We start from the raw sequence: 16,632 nt of genomic DNA on the forward strand, positions 1-16,632 counted from the left end.
TCCCCAGGGAGGTTTTTAAAGTCATATTTTTGCGATTTTCTCTCGAAGAGTTATGATGATTTGAATGTGCGCTTCGGGTAAGAGTGTTTAGAATTTTCATCATTTTTCAATGGCAAATTATTTTTCAAATTACTTTTCGGATTGATCAAATCTAGTAAAATCTTTCCCCCTTATTCTGCGCCGCGCGTGAGGTGACGATAGTCGAGTCGAGTCGGAGTCACGTGAGTCTTGTCACCTTATTCCCGAAGCCGATGTGACAGAGCATACGATTTGTCACTCACGGTGACTACTAGATTACGATAAGTTCATTCTAAAAAACGTTCCTCACCTAAAGCGACAACTGGAATCGGGTGACTCGACTATCGTCACCTCACGGGCGGCGCAGAATAACGGGTTTGGCTTGTAAGAAAGTAACTGCTCAGAAGGAAATTTACAATTATTACTCAAACAAGTGTTCTTGTAGTTAAACAAAAATAAAGAAATATGTTCATCCGTGTTAAGTTTTTTTATGTTCGAATCTTAAAGAAACTTTTTCAACACTTCCTTCACCAGACGAACCATTCTCTCAGCTTGTCCGTTGCTTTCCGGATGTTATGGCGGACTTTTGAATATTTTTCTGCCCTATTTTTCAAAAAAAAATAACGAAAACATCTGAATTAAATGGTGGGTCATTGTCCGTCACCAACAAAACTAGCAAACCATATCTGGCAAATATGTTGATAAACACTTAGATCACTTTTTCGTAATCTGTGCCGTTCTTCATGTGTTCTAACTCAATCCATTTTGTGTAACTATCAACAATTAACAAATTAACTTTGCCATCCAGATGAAAAAAGCCCGCATGAATTCTCGAAAAAGGTCTTAAGGTTGGTATCCATGGATTCCATTTATTCAGTAACCTTATTGGATGAAGTCCTCGATCTACAAATGTGGCTAGATTTTACGTGTTCCTCAATGTCCGTATGAAGACCAACCAAATTCACAGTTCTTCTTGCGAGTTGCTTCATCTTGGTAATTCCAGCGTGATTAACATGTAACATATCAAGCATTTTTTTTTGCATAGTCCGTGGTATCACTACACTACCTTGAAAAAGAACACAGCCTTCTACCATCTCCAAATCCTGATGCATAGAATCAGGCCATACACGAATCTCAATATCTTTGAAATAAAACTGTCATTCATACCTTCTTGATTTGGCCAAATCTTTGTAACTCAAAAGAAATTTAGGTGTAAAGTTAAGGTTTTTAACAAATCTTTGTCAAATTACTTCGGAACTACATCAACAACAGGAAAACGTGAACAAAACTCTGCGTTTGCTTATTTTGATGCAGGGCGATAAATGTTAACAAAATCGTAAATGGATAATTCCATGATGTACCCCTTTTCACCCAAAATACCAATTAAAGGTTTGTGGTAATGAGGATTGACACGACTTGACACATTTGGAATGAATTTTGAGTAGTACGATACCAGTCCCAAAAATGCCTTCAATTCAGACACATTTCGTGGAGATTTTGCTTCACGAATTGTTCTTACTGTATCGGAACAGGGCGAAAGACCGTTGTCAGTCAAAATATGTCCCAAATAAGATAAACTGGTAACAAAAAATTTACTCTTCTTCAAATTAATCTTGATATTGGCCTTAGCGAGTTTCTCCAAGTCCCAAAAAAGGTTACTCCTGCACGAGCAGGTCATTCGACCGCTCGTGGCATGAGTAGGTAGATTTATGTAAATACTTAATTTTATTTAAACAAAATAGTTGATGTGTACTTAAAAATTGAATATTTATTAGTTGACCTGCTTGAGATCGAAATCGAAATCTCATTTTGGATTTTTTTTAGTTATTGAATTTCAAATCGATTTAGTCACACGACTTATATTTTGCAATAAAACTTAAAGCGGAATTTAATTTCTTGTGGGAAAAAAGTATGTGGAAATAGTTTTCCAATAAACTTAGGTATCCTTCTCAGTAGTAGTTCTTAGCAGTTGAATGTTTACAGTCTCAATTCCTGCATATGATAGTCATTACTTCAACTGACAATCTCGCCAACTCGACAAAAGGAGATTACAATTTACAGCCGGCTGCACTAATTTCCCTCAATTTTAACCGCTTTTTGGTCACAAAATTGAAACTTTGCAGGTTGACTTTATTGACAATTACTCATTCGCGTATACCCGTTTGGGTAAAAGTTTTAAACGATACTAAACGTGGATCACGCGTCTAAACTTTGCCTTGAGTTGTGCTAACGAACGCCTACATAATATGCCAAAACCGGAACACGATCTACTCAAGCCCCGAAACGGCGGCACCGAAAATTGATGAAACTCTTGCGTCGTACCTGTGCGGTTGAAATACAATTATCCCAACACACATTTTTACTTGCTCCTTAAATTGTCCCGTGTTATTTTCAATTCATCTTATCCTGCTGTGACAAAATAAGAAAAATGACACAATTTCGTAGCTTCATTTCAACTTTCCTCGAAATAATAACAACGCGCCGGGAAAATGGTATAAGTTTTATTGCTCTTTTTACCGTGTATTTATATATGGAGAACACGAACACACTCGGGCTGGGCTGGGACATTTGGGAGCTTACGAAGGAGGACAGATCGTCTTTCCCCAAAACGGCAAAGAATCCCATCGTTCAGGTTGAACTGGAGCAAATTCGTCCCTCAACATGGCGGCGCGGTGACGATGGTTTTACTTTGGGTCCCTTTTAGTGTTATTTTTTCACCCTTGGAAAAAGCGGTTGCGTAACGACACTGCAAATAACTTCCCAGTTGGTCCACAATCCATAGGAACATGTAAGGTGTTCCCGAAAATTCGGATATTCCCTCGAGTGTTACCTGTGTACGAAGGTTGTGAAAATAGTTATGCAAATAAGGAAGACACGTAAGTATAAATATCAGCCAGTTACTCGAAAGGGTCTCTCTTCATGGAAATTTGGATGGCAATTTTTCCTTATGAATGGCAAATGGCGAATTCTTGAAATAGTCGAGTGAAAAATTGATGTGATTTTCACCTTTTGGAACAATGACGTTAGCAAAGAATACTAAATATGTAAAAGAACGACTTCATCAATTGGCAATTATGTTTCGAAGTAACTTTATGGAAAAAAGTTTTTTATTCGTTTTCATGATTTTTTTATACTTGCAGGATTTATTCCCACCTACCAAGTTCTAAGAGTGGCCAAACTATGGCCCGTAGGCCACTTGTGGCCCACTGTCTATTGTAACCCGCAAAGCTTTTTCCGGAAGAACTATGTTCCGGAAAAAATCGGTGAAATGTATCCAAATCTTATCCAACAAAATTCGAACAAAAAGGCTCGTATTGGTTTTTGGTTTCTTCAAACCATTGCGATATGGTTTTGAAAGTGACTGTAGGTTCGTCGAGAGTTTTCAGGCGTATTCTAGTTTTCATTCAGAGGTGATTGGAAGGCCTCAGAAAGACAACAAGATCTTATTAACGTATTAAACCTCCAAAACTGTTCGAGTCAATATGACCCGAAGCGCAGATTCAAAGCATATTAATTATCATTTCAATATAGACACTGAAGAACTGGAATTTCAGTGACCAATTATCTATGTTCTATGGAAATGATAATCTTTAAACGGGTGAAAAACTAAAATTTGAGTCTATGAAATCGGTTCTTTGAGAAATGAGATACAGCAAAGCAAAGATAAAATTGGATGTCCGTGTTTGAAGCTATTTTTTTTCTACCGAAAAATCCGGGATAGAGGTAAACAAGTTCATCAGAACTCTACATATTTATACACCGTCGAATAAATGTTTTCTTGACAATCTCAAATATCAATGAAGCACTTTAATACTGCTAAGCTGTCAGATATTATAAGCAATGTAAAAATAAAATAGATTTTTGGTACTGTTTTCACACGGAACCAGACTGATATAAAGAGTTTACTTTACTTTGAAATAATGAAAAACTTTAATAAATTATCCACACAATGAATCTTATATCATCAAATCAGTCAGCAATTACTGTAACGGGAACGACAACAAACTACACGTCAAATTTTCCCGAAACGGGTATTTTGCGAACAGCTTTGGAGAGTTATGTTAACGATTTAAAAACGTTTAAAAATACTCGCCGAATCACATTCACATCATCATCAAAATTATATTTTTACAGTAACTTCAATTATTCGTGAGGGAAAGTCATGGCTTCCGTGAAATTAAAATGCAATAAAAAATATGAGGGTTCAAGAAAAGTAAATACATAAGCCGAAAATATCATGAATTTCTCAAAAAAGATACAACTACGACATACGACTTACGATGACAAGACGCAAATAGCTCAGTATTGATAAAGTGTTCTGTATTTACACGGTGTGTTTCGTAAAAGGACTTAAAGAAAAAAAAGTACAGTTATGCTTATTTTTGCATAGCCAGAGAGTGAAGCTTTTTCCACTAAAAATTAAAATATTTAGTCGATAGCTTCCCATGCATTTTTTAATTTTTTTTATTTGAAATATTTTAAAAAATGTGTACATTTTCAGTGATTTCTTATTTCAGAGGTGCTAACTCTATAACTGATTAACTCTACTATCTCATCAAAAGCAATGAAAATTTCTCAAAATTATTTTAAACTAGCTGATCCCGTACGAACTTCGTTTCGCTTTAAATCATTGGTACGTCAAAATGAGTTTAGAAAATTAATTCGAAACATTCTTTTGACAATTTTGGGGAAAAAATTCAACAGTGTTTAAAGTCGCTACTATTACTATTACTTGAAATTCAAATTAAACGGTTGATTGGCTTTTTATTAAAATTTATGTAAGAGTGTTTTCTTCTCGATCGGTTGCAAAATCTTGACATTATGGCAGAAACATGTACTATTTGTTTATGTGCACGACTCTTTTGCTTGACCTTCACACTTAAATTGGTATCAATTAACTGCCTCCAACAAAATTATTGCACAAAACACTGAACTTTCAATGAAACCCTCTTTTTCTGTCCCATGGCCCGAAATTCGATAATTGAAACCAATTTTACGTTACTAAAAACTCCCTTGTGCCTTTTTTTCTTTTCAAATTATATGTAAAATACCGTCAGGAACTTGAAAACAGTGAATACAGACGCCCATTCGCCGACCCTTGACACGGAACATGCTACCTGGAGTCAATTGCTCATAGCTTATAACCCTCATCTGAACATTTTCATCTCAATCCGATGCATGATCACGACAATATCGCGAAAACAGTGAGCAACTGACATGGACGGCCTTTTTTTGACCATGATTCAAAATTTGACACATGAAATCAATTATCTTTTCTGTTAAACTCCCATGTGTCAATTTTCATTACAATTCTATGCTCAATCAATAGAATATCGTAAAAACAGTGAACAGATAATAACCCCTTTTGCCGACCCCTGAGTCAAGATTTGAAACCTGAAAGCAAAAGAGCGTCCCTCAAAACTCCTATGCGGAAATTTTCATCTGAATCCAATGTAGAATAACGTCAAAATCGCAAAAACATCAAAGTTGGGTATGAACGACTCCTTCAGCCGACTTCTGATCCGCAATTCAAAACTTGAAATCGATTGCTCGTTCCTCAAAACACTCATGTGCAAATTTTCATCACAATCCGATGTACAATTACGCCAATACAGCCAAAACATTAATCAGTGAATATGGACGACCCCTGTTGCCGACCCCTAACCCTAAATTTGATAACTGTAATCGATTGCTCGTCTTTTAAAACTCTCATGTGCAAATTTTCAACACAATCAGACGAAAAATAACGTCAATATCGCGAAAACATTATTTGTCTTGTATGGACGACCCCTTTCAGAAGGGGTCATCCAAAAATCTGAAAACATTTTTCATCCTTCCTGGACCTAATGAGTATCCATGCCAAATTTCAGACCTCTAGCTCTTAAGACGGCTGAGTCTATAGAGGACAAACAAACAAACAAACAAACAAACATACAGATAATTGCTTTTTATATAGATCACAGAAAATACCGTCAACTGGGGCAACTTGCAACAATTTTCAACTTCTATGGCTTCTAAAAAAACTTATGTTCACAGATAATCCTACCTCTTATGCATCAAAAGTTTTAAGGCTGATGGGACATTAAATTGGCGTAGTTAGAAAAATTATTAGTTTCTTTAGTTATTTTTAATTTTCTAAAAACATGCGATTTTCACCCTCTTTAGAAAATGGGGTAACTTGCAACAAGCTTTGTTTTTAATGTAAAATCTTATGAACACGTATGAAAATGTATAGTTTTTAATGTATTGGCAATGCCTTAAAGACCATTACGCATGCAAACATCAATTGCAGTTATTTTTTGGTCTGTAAATACTAATGGATGCTGAATAAATACTAAAGGATGCTGCATACATTAAGAAGTTAAACAATACTACGAAAAACTCTTAAAGCTGAAACCTTAGAAATAAATGTTTGGATGAATGTAATTTCAATGTTAACAAATGCGTGATGCAAAACATTCATATTCCAGCACATGGAAATGAGATTTACAAGGTTTTTCTTTAATTTGCATTTGTTGCATTTTACCCCAGACACCTAACTGAATTATAAAAATATTTCTTCAAAAAAATTGGGTGATTGTTCGAAAAATATTTTTACACCAACATTGTTAGTATAGCATGAGGAAACCAGGAAAAATGTTGTAGGTAATATTATCAAGCCAATCCGTCATACTGGGTAAAGTTTTTTACGTCATCGAAAAATTTGAAAGTTGGTAGGGTGATTTGCCAATCGTTGAACAGCTAAGCACATGATTTTGGTTTCTGTGCAGTATTTCGGTCCTATAAATCGAATTCGTTCAATTTTTTTGTCGAAGGTACTCATATATGCTTGGTCAACAAGATTCAAAAGTTGAAATGCTCAAAAATAGTGACATCCAAATTTAAAAAATCATTTAAAACATGCTGTTTTTATCCAATAGTTGCACAGGCAAATCTGATGTCGTTCCTAATGTTGTCCGATTTTTTTCCAATGGTTGCACATCTTAAAAGGCTTTCAAAGGTTCAGCCACCATGTAGTCTAAGAAGCTGATATTTGAAACGAAAGCTTTTTATGAGAACTTCTAGTTCAAATGCAATCCAATTTGGAGATGACGCCTTTTGAAGAAGGTCGTCCATAAGAATCGTCCAATGCCCACTGGGGAAATTTGGACCCATAATCTAAAAAATATCTGTGGTATCGATCATAGCAATCAGAAAACGAGAGAGTGATTGAATGTCAGTTAGATTATAGAACTACTTGGAAATAGACGAATTATCGGTACTATCCAGCACAATTCAAGTATTCTAATTAAGTAGTTCTTAAGGTTATAATAATATCGAAGCCACGAGTTTCAGAGCCTGGAATCAGGCGCGGTCATAAGGGGGGGGGGGTTATCGGGGTGATAACCCCCCCCCCCCCCCAAGCGGCAAAAATCCGTTACAAAATAAACAAATGCGTTTCTATCATTTCGTCAATCTTAAATTAGCTAATAACAACAGTATAGTTCTGTGGTTTTCAAAGTGGTCTCTACCGCCCCCAGGGGGGCGTTGAGATCATCTAAGGGGGCGTTGAGTCGAATTTTGAATTTTGGGAGGCGTTGGAAGAGCTCTGGGGGGCGGTGAGGCTATATTGATTTTTGATACCAAAACTTATCGTCCTTCTTGAATCTTCAGGAAGGTTTGATTTGCGCTTCACAGGCTTGTTTGAAAACTTTACAAGTGTAAACTGTAATTTTAATATTTGACCCATTTTTCGTCACCAAATAGAGGTTTCAGTGGGTTTTTATCTTAAATTTTCATTTTTCTCTCTAATTGAACTATCGCTTTTAATGAAAACCTTGTAAATAAAAAAAAAGAAAAAATGTGAAATAATTTTCTCGAAACTTCAAGATTCAGAGCATACATTAAATTTATATTTTTCGTGGAATTTTCAGCATTTTTGAAGCGAAGCCTGACGAAGACCGAATACACCTACTCTGATTAGATTATGAATAAAATGTCTAGAATTCACCCTTAACTATTTTGTTAAAATTTCAGATCTGAAGAATTTGTCCAGTAGATAACAAAATTGTTAGTTCTTTTTAATAAAATTTTCCTTGGAAATACATTAGTCTGAAATTTTGGAAATATATTGAAATCATTATTGTATTAGGTTTTATTGAAATTTTAAGTTTTGTGTAACTTTACAGTCACAACACACGCACTATCACTTAAACTTTGAACTTCTACTTACTCTGATAGTTTTCATCCTGAATTATATAGAAATCGCATTTTTGAATCAAACACTATAATATTGTACCTCGAGTTACATTTGATCCATTCGAAAACATCTTTCAAAAATTTCTACTTTATTTTTCAAGAATTACTTTGCAAGTTTGAGCAAAAAAACCTCAAAAAGTCTGATTTTCGTAGAACCTCTGTATTATTATTCATACATATTATGGAAAACACAAGGTTTACGAAATAAAAGTGTAAAAGTTAATCTATTTATTAAAGAATTTGAACAAAAAATATCACCAGAAAAAAGAGTTATGGAAGTTGAAAGTTAGTGGCTAAATTTTCACAAAATTCGTGCTTAGGGGGGCGATGAGCTAGGAAGTTCAGCAAAAGGGGGCGGTGCGTGAAAAAAGTTTCAAAACCACTGGTATAGTTGATCTTAGGCAAAAGTGAATTGAAAATGATCAAATTTAACTGAAGCGTGAGATTCATCATGCTTTGTTCTTCTCATACTTTTTTTAGATATCCTTCTGTAAACTGCGGTTCTTCGTCATTATTAATTCGAACATTATAGAAGAATTAATGTAATGATATAAAAATCTTAACTTCAACAATTTACACCGATTATAATAAAAATCTCTCAAAATCTTTGTATTGAAATTATCATAGGAATTCATGGACATAAAAATAAAATTAAATGCACAAATCAAGTCTATAAACGTCAATAAAATTGAAATCTCTTTACAAAAACCCGATTTAATACACTTAACAGTGGATTGGAGCCTTTCTAACAGAGTTTAAATTATATTTGGAAATATATAAAATAATATAGAATATACATGATAGATTCCTTCCCTCTGAATCATATAAGTATGATTTCAGATATTCAAACACGAAAAATTCCAATCTCAATATAAAAAAATGATGCCTGATACGTTTTTTTGGGGAAAAGCGAACTGGTATGTAAGGAGCTCATTTTATGTATGGAAAGAATGGTATTTAAACAGTAGAATTTCCAAGATTTATAACACGCTGAAATGGTGCCGTGGTAGCAACCAGAACTTTCACGTTGCTGGTCACGGTTCGAATCTTACTGTTTTTTTATGCTTTTTTTTTACTGAATAAGTAAAACCAACTACAATATTGATGGATAGCCGTGACGCGTGCCCTAGCATGATACCTTTTTTAGAGCTCAACCATGCATAGAGGAAAAATTCCCACAAAAGGAGGGGAAAGTAATATGACTATTAAATGATTAATCTCATTCTGTAAACTAAATCTGAAATCTTATTCTGATTCTAAAGTTTGAATTTTGAGTTACAACACTTAGTCTAATATTTGAATATAAGTTCCAATTTCAAATTCCAGGTTGATCTTTAATCCAAATTCTTAATCAGAATTCTAAATCTGAATTCTCAATCTGAATTCTGAATCTGAACTCTGAATTTGAATTCTAAATCTGTATTCTGAATCTGAATTCTGAATCTGAATTCTGAATCTGAATTCTGAATCTGAATTCTGAATCTGAATTCTGAATCTGAGTTCTGAATCTGAATTCTGAATCTGAATTCTGAATCTGAATTCTGAATTCTGAATCTGAATTCTGAATCTTAATTCTGAATCTGAATTCTGAATCTGAATTCTGAATCTGAATTCTGAATCTGAATTCTGAATCTGAATTCTGAATCTGAATTCTGAATCTAAATTCTGAATCTGAATTCTGAATCTGAATTCTGAATCTGAATTCTGAATCTGAATTCTGAATCTGAATTCTGAATCTGAATTCTGAATCTGAATTCTGAATCTGAATTCTGAATCTGAATTCTGAATCTGAATTCTGAATCGGAATTCTGAATCTGAATTCTGAATCTGAATTCTGAATATGAATTCTGAATCTGAATTCTGGATCTGAATTCTGAATCTGAATTCTGAATCTGAATTCTGAATCTGAATTCTGAATCTGAATTCTGAATCTGAATTCTGAATCTGAATTCTGAATCTGAATTCTGAATCTGAATTCTGAATCTGAATTCTGAATCTGAATTCTGAATCTGAATTCTGAATCTGAATTCTGAATCTGAATTCTGAATCTGAATTCTGAATCTGAATTCTGAATCTGAATTCTTAATCTTGTAAATCTCATTTTGATTGTTTTGCATCACACGGTTTTCAACATTGAAATTTCTTTCATCCAAATTTTTTTTTATGATTTCGGATTTTACAACTTTTAATAGTATGGTTTTACCCCTAAAAGTATGCAGCAAACTTAATTTCAGAAAAATTGTGAAAAAAAGTTTTCACAAAACAAAATCGTGTTTTCATGCGTAATGATCTTTAAGTCATCGCAAATTTATCAAAAACTGTGCAAATTGGTATTCTTGGAGAAACAATTCCAGAATTGAAAATTGATAAAGTGAGGAGAAATTTTACGGATGATGAAAAGAGCGAAAGAACATTTTTGCAAGGAAAATTTATTAACGTACACCATACTTTACCTCGCAACATCCAGCTTCATCAATTTTTAATTCTGATATTCTTTCTCCATGAATCTAAATTTTTCACCGATATGCCGAAAATAAATTTACAAAAATTCTGAATCTGAATTCTGAATCTGAATTCTGATTCTGAATTCTGAATCTGAATTCTGAATCTGAATTCTGAATCTGAATTCTGATTCTGAATTCTGAATCTGAATTCTGAATCTGAATTCTGAATCTGAATTCTGAATCTGAATTCTGAATCTGAATTCTGAATCTGAATTCTGAATCTGAATTCTGAATCTGAATTCTGAATCTGAATTCTGAATCTGAATTCTGAATCTGAATTCTGAATCTGAATTCTGAATCTGAATCTGAATTCTGAATCTGAATTCTGAATCTGAATTCTGAATCTGAATTCTGAATCTGAATTCTGAATCTGAATTCTGAATCTGAATTCTGAATCTGAATTCTGAATCTGAATTCTGAATCTGAATTCTGAATTTGAATTCTGAATCTGAATTCTGAATCTGAATTCTGAATCTGAATTCTGAATCTGAATTCTGAATCTGAATTCTGAATCTGAATTCTGAATCTGAATTCTGAATCTGAATTCTGAATCTGAATTCTGAATCTGAATTCTGAATCTGAATTCTGAATCTGAATTCTGAATCTGAATTCTGAATCTGAATTCTGAATCTGAATTCTGAATCTGAATTCTGAATCTGAATTCTTAATCTGAATTCTGAATCTGAATTCTGAATCTAAATTCTGAATCTGAATATGAGTTCTGAATCTGAATTTTGAATTCTGAATTTTGAATCCTGAATTCTGATTCCTAAACCTGTATCCTGAATTTGAAAACTGAATCTGAATTCTGCATCTGAAATTGAATCTAAATTATGTATGAGTATGTAGAAATGAAAAAAAAAACATAAATTCATTCTTCAACACGAGTAAAAAAAACGAGGGTCATAAGATCTTCATATAAATTCCCCCCCAACGCAGTTTCCTGTACGGCTCTGCATTTTGTTGACACCCGGCATGGCTTTAGACACTATAATTTCATAAATGAAATTATAATGTCTATAGGCATGGCGGACTCTGAAGGAAACGCCCATCCGCCATTTGCTGCATTGAAAAGCAAGAAGTGTAAGATATAAACACTGTTGCCGCATTTGCCCCAGCAGACTGAGAAACTGCCCAGACCACGGTGCGTCTTAGTAATGCCTTTTACCTATTTGAGTTTGAGCCGCTTTCAATCAAGCGTGCCGATGGTTTATTGGATAGCGCTTGCAACTTGGGATCTGAAGGGTTTTGGTTCAATTCTCGAGTTAATAAAAATATTATTTTTTTATTTTGATTATCTTCAATTTATAAATGATTGCTGGTGCTGCTGCTTCGAGGCGCCACTAGCAACTTTTTTTTATGCCATAATAAGTATGATATGTATTTGGTAAAGAAAACGGTTTCAACTATTTTGTTTTTTTCCCGTTTTTGAAAGGGTTGTGTAGAAAAAAAAATGCATTCTTTTGAGACTAAAATCATTTTAATTGTGCAGCCCAGTTTCGCAAAAACGTTCTAGACATTTTTAAAATGGCACATACAAATCCACGGACATCAACAGAACTCGTCGAGCTGAGTCGATAGGTACCTATAAAGGTATGTCTAAGACCTAATTAATGATCTCTCAAATCGACCGATAACCAAACCTTTCTGTTAGAAAGGCAAAAATGATGCCTGATACGTTTTTTTGGGGAAAAGCGAACTGGTATGTAAGGAGCTCATTTTATGTATGGAAAGAATGGTATTTAAACAGTAGAATTTCCAAGATTTATAACACGCTGAAATGGTGCCGTGGTAGCAACCAGAACTTTCACGTTGCTGGTCACGGTTCGAATCTTACTGTTTTTTTATGCTTTTTTTTTACTGAATAAGTAAAACCAACTACAATATTGATGGATAGCCGTGACGCGTGCCCTAGCATGATACCTTTTTTAGAGCTCAACCATGCATAGAGGAAAAATTCCCACAAAAGGAGGGGAAAGTAATATGACTATTAAATGATTAATCTCATTCTGTAAACTAAATCTGAAATCTTATTCTGATTCTAAAGTTTGAATTTTGAGTTACAACACTTAGTCTAATATTTGAATATAAGTTCCAATTTCAAATTCCAGGTTGATCTTTAATCCAAATTCTTAATCAGAATTCTAAATCTGAATTCTCAATCTGAATTCTGAATCTGAACTCTGAATTTGAATTCTAAATCTGTATTCTGAATCTGAATTCTGAATCTGAATTCTGAATCTGAATTCTGAATCTGAATTCTGAATCTGAATTCTGAATCTGAGTTCTGAATCTGAATTCTGAATCTGAATTCTGAATCTGAATTCTGAATTCTGAATCTGAATTCTGAATCTTAATTCTGAATCTGAATTCTGAATCTGAATTCTGAATCTGAATTCTGAATCTGAATTCTGAATCTGAATTCTGAATCTGAATTCTGAATCTGAATTCTGAATCTAAATTCTGAATCTGAATTCTGAATCTGAATTCTGAATCTGAATTCTGAATCTGAATTCTGAATCTGAATTCTGAATCTGAATTCTGAATCTGAATTCTGAATCTGAATTCTGAATCTGAATTCTGAATCTGAATTCTGAATCTGAATTCTGAATCGGAATTCTGAATCTGAATTCTGAATCTGAATTCTGAATATGAATTCTGAATCTGAATTCTGGATCTGAATTCTGAATCTGAATTCTGAATCTGAATTCTGAATCTGAATTCTGAATCTGAATTCTGAATCTGAATTCTGAATCTGAATTCTGAATCTGAATTCTGAATCTGAATTCTGAATCTGAATTCTGAATCTGAATTCTGAATCTGAATTCTGAATCTGAATTCTGAATCTGAATTCTGAATCTGAATTCTGAATCTGAATTCTGAATCTGAATTCTGAATCTGAATTCTGAATCTGAATTCTGAATCTGAATTCTTAATCTTGTAAATCTCATTTTGATTGTTTTGCATCACACGGTTTTCAACATTGAAATTTCTTTCATCCAAATTTTTTTTTATGATTTCGGATTTTACAACTTTTAATAGTATGGTTTTACCCCTAAAAGTATGCAGCAAACTTAATTTCAGAAAAATTGTGAAAAAAAGTTTTCACAAAACAAAATCGTGTTTTCATGCGTAATGATCTTTAAGTCATCGCAAATTTATCAAAAACTGTGCAAATTGGTATTCTTGGAGAAACAATTCCAGAATTGAAAATTGATAAAGTGAGGAGAAATTTTACGGATGATGAAAAGAGCGAAAGAACATTTTTGCAAGGAAAATTTATTAACGTACACCATACTTTACCTCGCAACATCCAGCTTCATCAATTTTTAATTCTGATATTCTTTCTCCATGAATCTAAATTTTTCACCGATATGCCGAAAATAAATTTACAAAAATTCTGAATCTGAATTCTGAATCTGAATTCTGATTCTGAATTCTGAATCTGAATTCTGAATCTGAATTCTGAATCTGAATTCTGAATCTGAATTCTGATTCTGAATTCTGAATCTGAATTCTGAATCTGAATTCTGAATCTGAATTCTGAATCTGAATTCTGAATCTGAATTCTGAATCTGAATTCTGAATCTGAATTCTGAATCTGAATTCTGAATCTGAATTCTGAATCTGAATTCTGAATCTGAATTCTGAATCTGAATCTGAATTCTGAATCTGAATTCTGAATCTGAATTCTGAATCTGAATTCTGAATCTGAATTCTGAATCTGAATTCTGAATCTGAATTCTGAATCTGAATTCTGAATCTGAATTCTGAATCTGAATTCTGAATCTGAATTCTGAATCTGAATTCTGAATCTGAATTCTGAATCTGAATTCTGAATCTGAATTCTGAATCTGAATTCTGAATCTGAATTCTGAATCTGAATTCTGAATCTGAATTCTGAATCTGAATTCTGAATCTGAATTCTGAATCTGAATTCTGAATCTGAATTCTGAATCTGAATTCTGAATCTGAATTCTGAATCTGAATTCTGAATCTGAATTCTGAATCTGAATTCTGAATCTGAATTCTGAATCTGAATTCTGAATCTGAATTCTGAATCTGAATTCTTAATCTGAATTCTGAATCTGAATTCTGAATCTAAATTCTGAATCTGAATATGAGTTCTGAATCTGAATTTTGAATTCTGAATTTTGAATCCTGAATTCTGATTCCTAAACCTGTATCCTGAATTTGAAAACTGAATCTGAATTCTGCATCTGAAATTGAATCTAAATTATGTATGAGTATGTAGAAATGAAAAAAAAAACATAAATTCATTCTTCAACACGAGTAAAAAAAACGAGGGTCATAAGATCTTCATATAAATTCCCCCCCAACGCAGTTTCCTGTACGGCTCTGCATTTTGTTGACACCCGGCATGGCTTTAGACACTATAATTTCATAAATGAAATTATAATGTCTATAGGCATGGCGGACTCTGAAGGAAACGCCCATCCGCCATTTGCTGCATTGAAAAGCAAGAAGTGTAAGATATAAACACTGTTGCCGTATTTGCCCCAGCAGACTGAGAAACTGCCCAGACCACGGTGCGTCTTAGTAATGCCTTTTACCTATTTGAGTTTGAGCCGCTTTCAATCAAGCGTGCCGATGGTTTATTGGATAGCGCTTGCAACTTGGGATCTGAAGGGTTTTGGTTCAATTCTCGAGTTAATAAAAATATTATTTTTTTATTTTGATTATCTTCAATTTATAAATGATTGCTGGTGCTGCTGCTTCGAGGCGCCACTAGCAACTTTTTTTTATGCCATAATAAGTATGATATGTATTTGGTAAAGAAAACGGTTTCAACTATTTTGTTTTTTTCCCGTTTTTGAAAGGGTTGTGTAGAAAAAAAAATGCATTCTTTTGAGACTAAAATCATTTTAATTGTGCAGCCCAGTTTCGCAAAAACGTTCTAGACATTTTTAAAATGGCACATACAAATCCACGGACATCAACAGAACTCGTCGAGCTGAGTCGATAGGTACCTATAAAGGTATGTCTAAGACCCATAATTAATGATCTCTCAAATCGACCGATAACCAAACCTTTCTGTTAGAAAGGCAAAAAGGTATTCATCGTTTTGGTAATCATTCACTCTCAAATATCATTGTTTTAATTCCATCTTCGGTACCCAAAATTCAAAAATGCCGTAAACGAGTGGAATGATAAAAATATTAGGAAATTTTCTGAAGTGCGTATCCATATGCATCTTAACAAACATATATTGTGAAATTATATATTTTGAACTACTAGTTTTAAAAATCAAATATAAAAAATTCAAGTAAAACGAGGATATTTCAACCAATAAATTTTCAATAAAATTTCATATAAAAATATCGGTTTCAAAAATTCATATCACACCTCTTTTCATCTTCATCTTCATCATCTTTAATTCATTTTAGAATAATATTTATTTCAATGAAAATTTAAAAAATTAAATTTCTCAAAAATTAAATGCTATTCCATTGCATTTAAAAAAATGTACAGATGATAATTAAAAAATATGGAAAACAGATGTTCAAAAAATCAAAGTGTATGGGGACTCACCGACCAAATATTTTGATTATGCCCAAAATGATTTAGAAAAGGCTAAATTTGCTATAACTGAAAAATAGTGCAACAGTTTATTTTCTTTTAAAAATCTTCTATAAACACACCGTGTTTGTGTTAAACAATGAAAAAACTAAAAAGAATTGATTGAAGGGTAAAATTTATCCATATTGAAAAAAAAAATAGAAAAACTTTGATATTGGCAAACCGGAGAGGCGAGACGACTTATTTGAATATATATTTATTCCAAGTATTTGTTTGCCTCAACTAATTTTTGTTTGTAATAGGTTAGACTATATAATGCTCTCCACAAACT

The sequence above is a fragment of the Uranotaenia lowii genome, chromosome 3 (assembly GCF_029784155.1).
Source record: "Uranotaenia lowii strain MFRU-FL chromosome 3, ASM2978415v1, whole genome shotgun sequence".
Taxonomy (NCBI): domain Eukaryota; kingdom Metazoa; phylum Arthropoda; class Insecta; order Diptera; family Culicidae; genus Uranotaenia; species Uranotaenia lowii.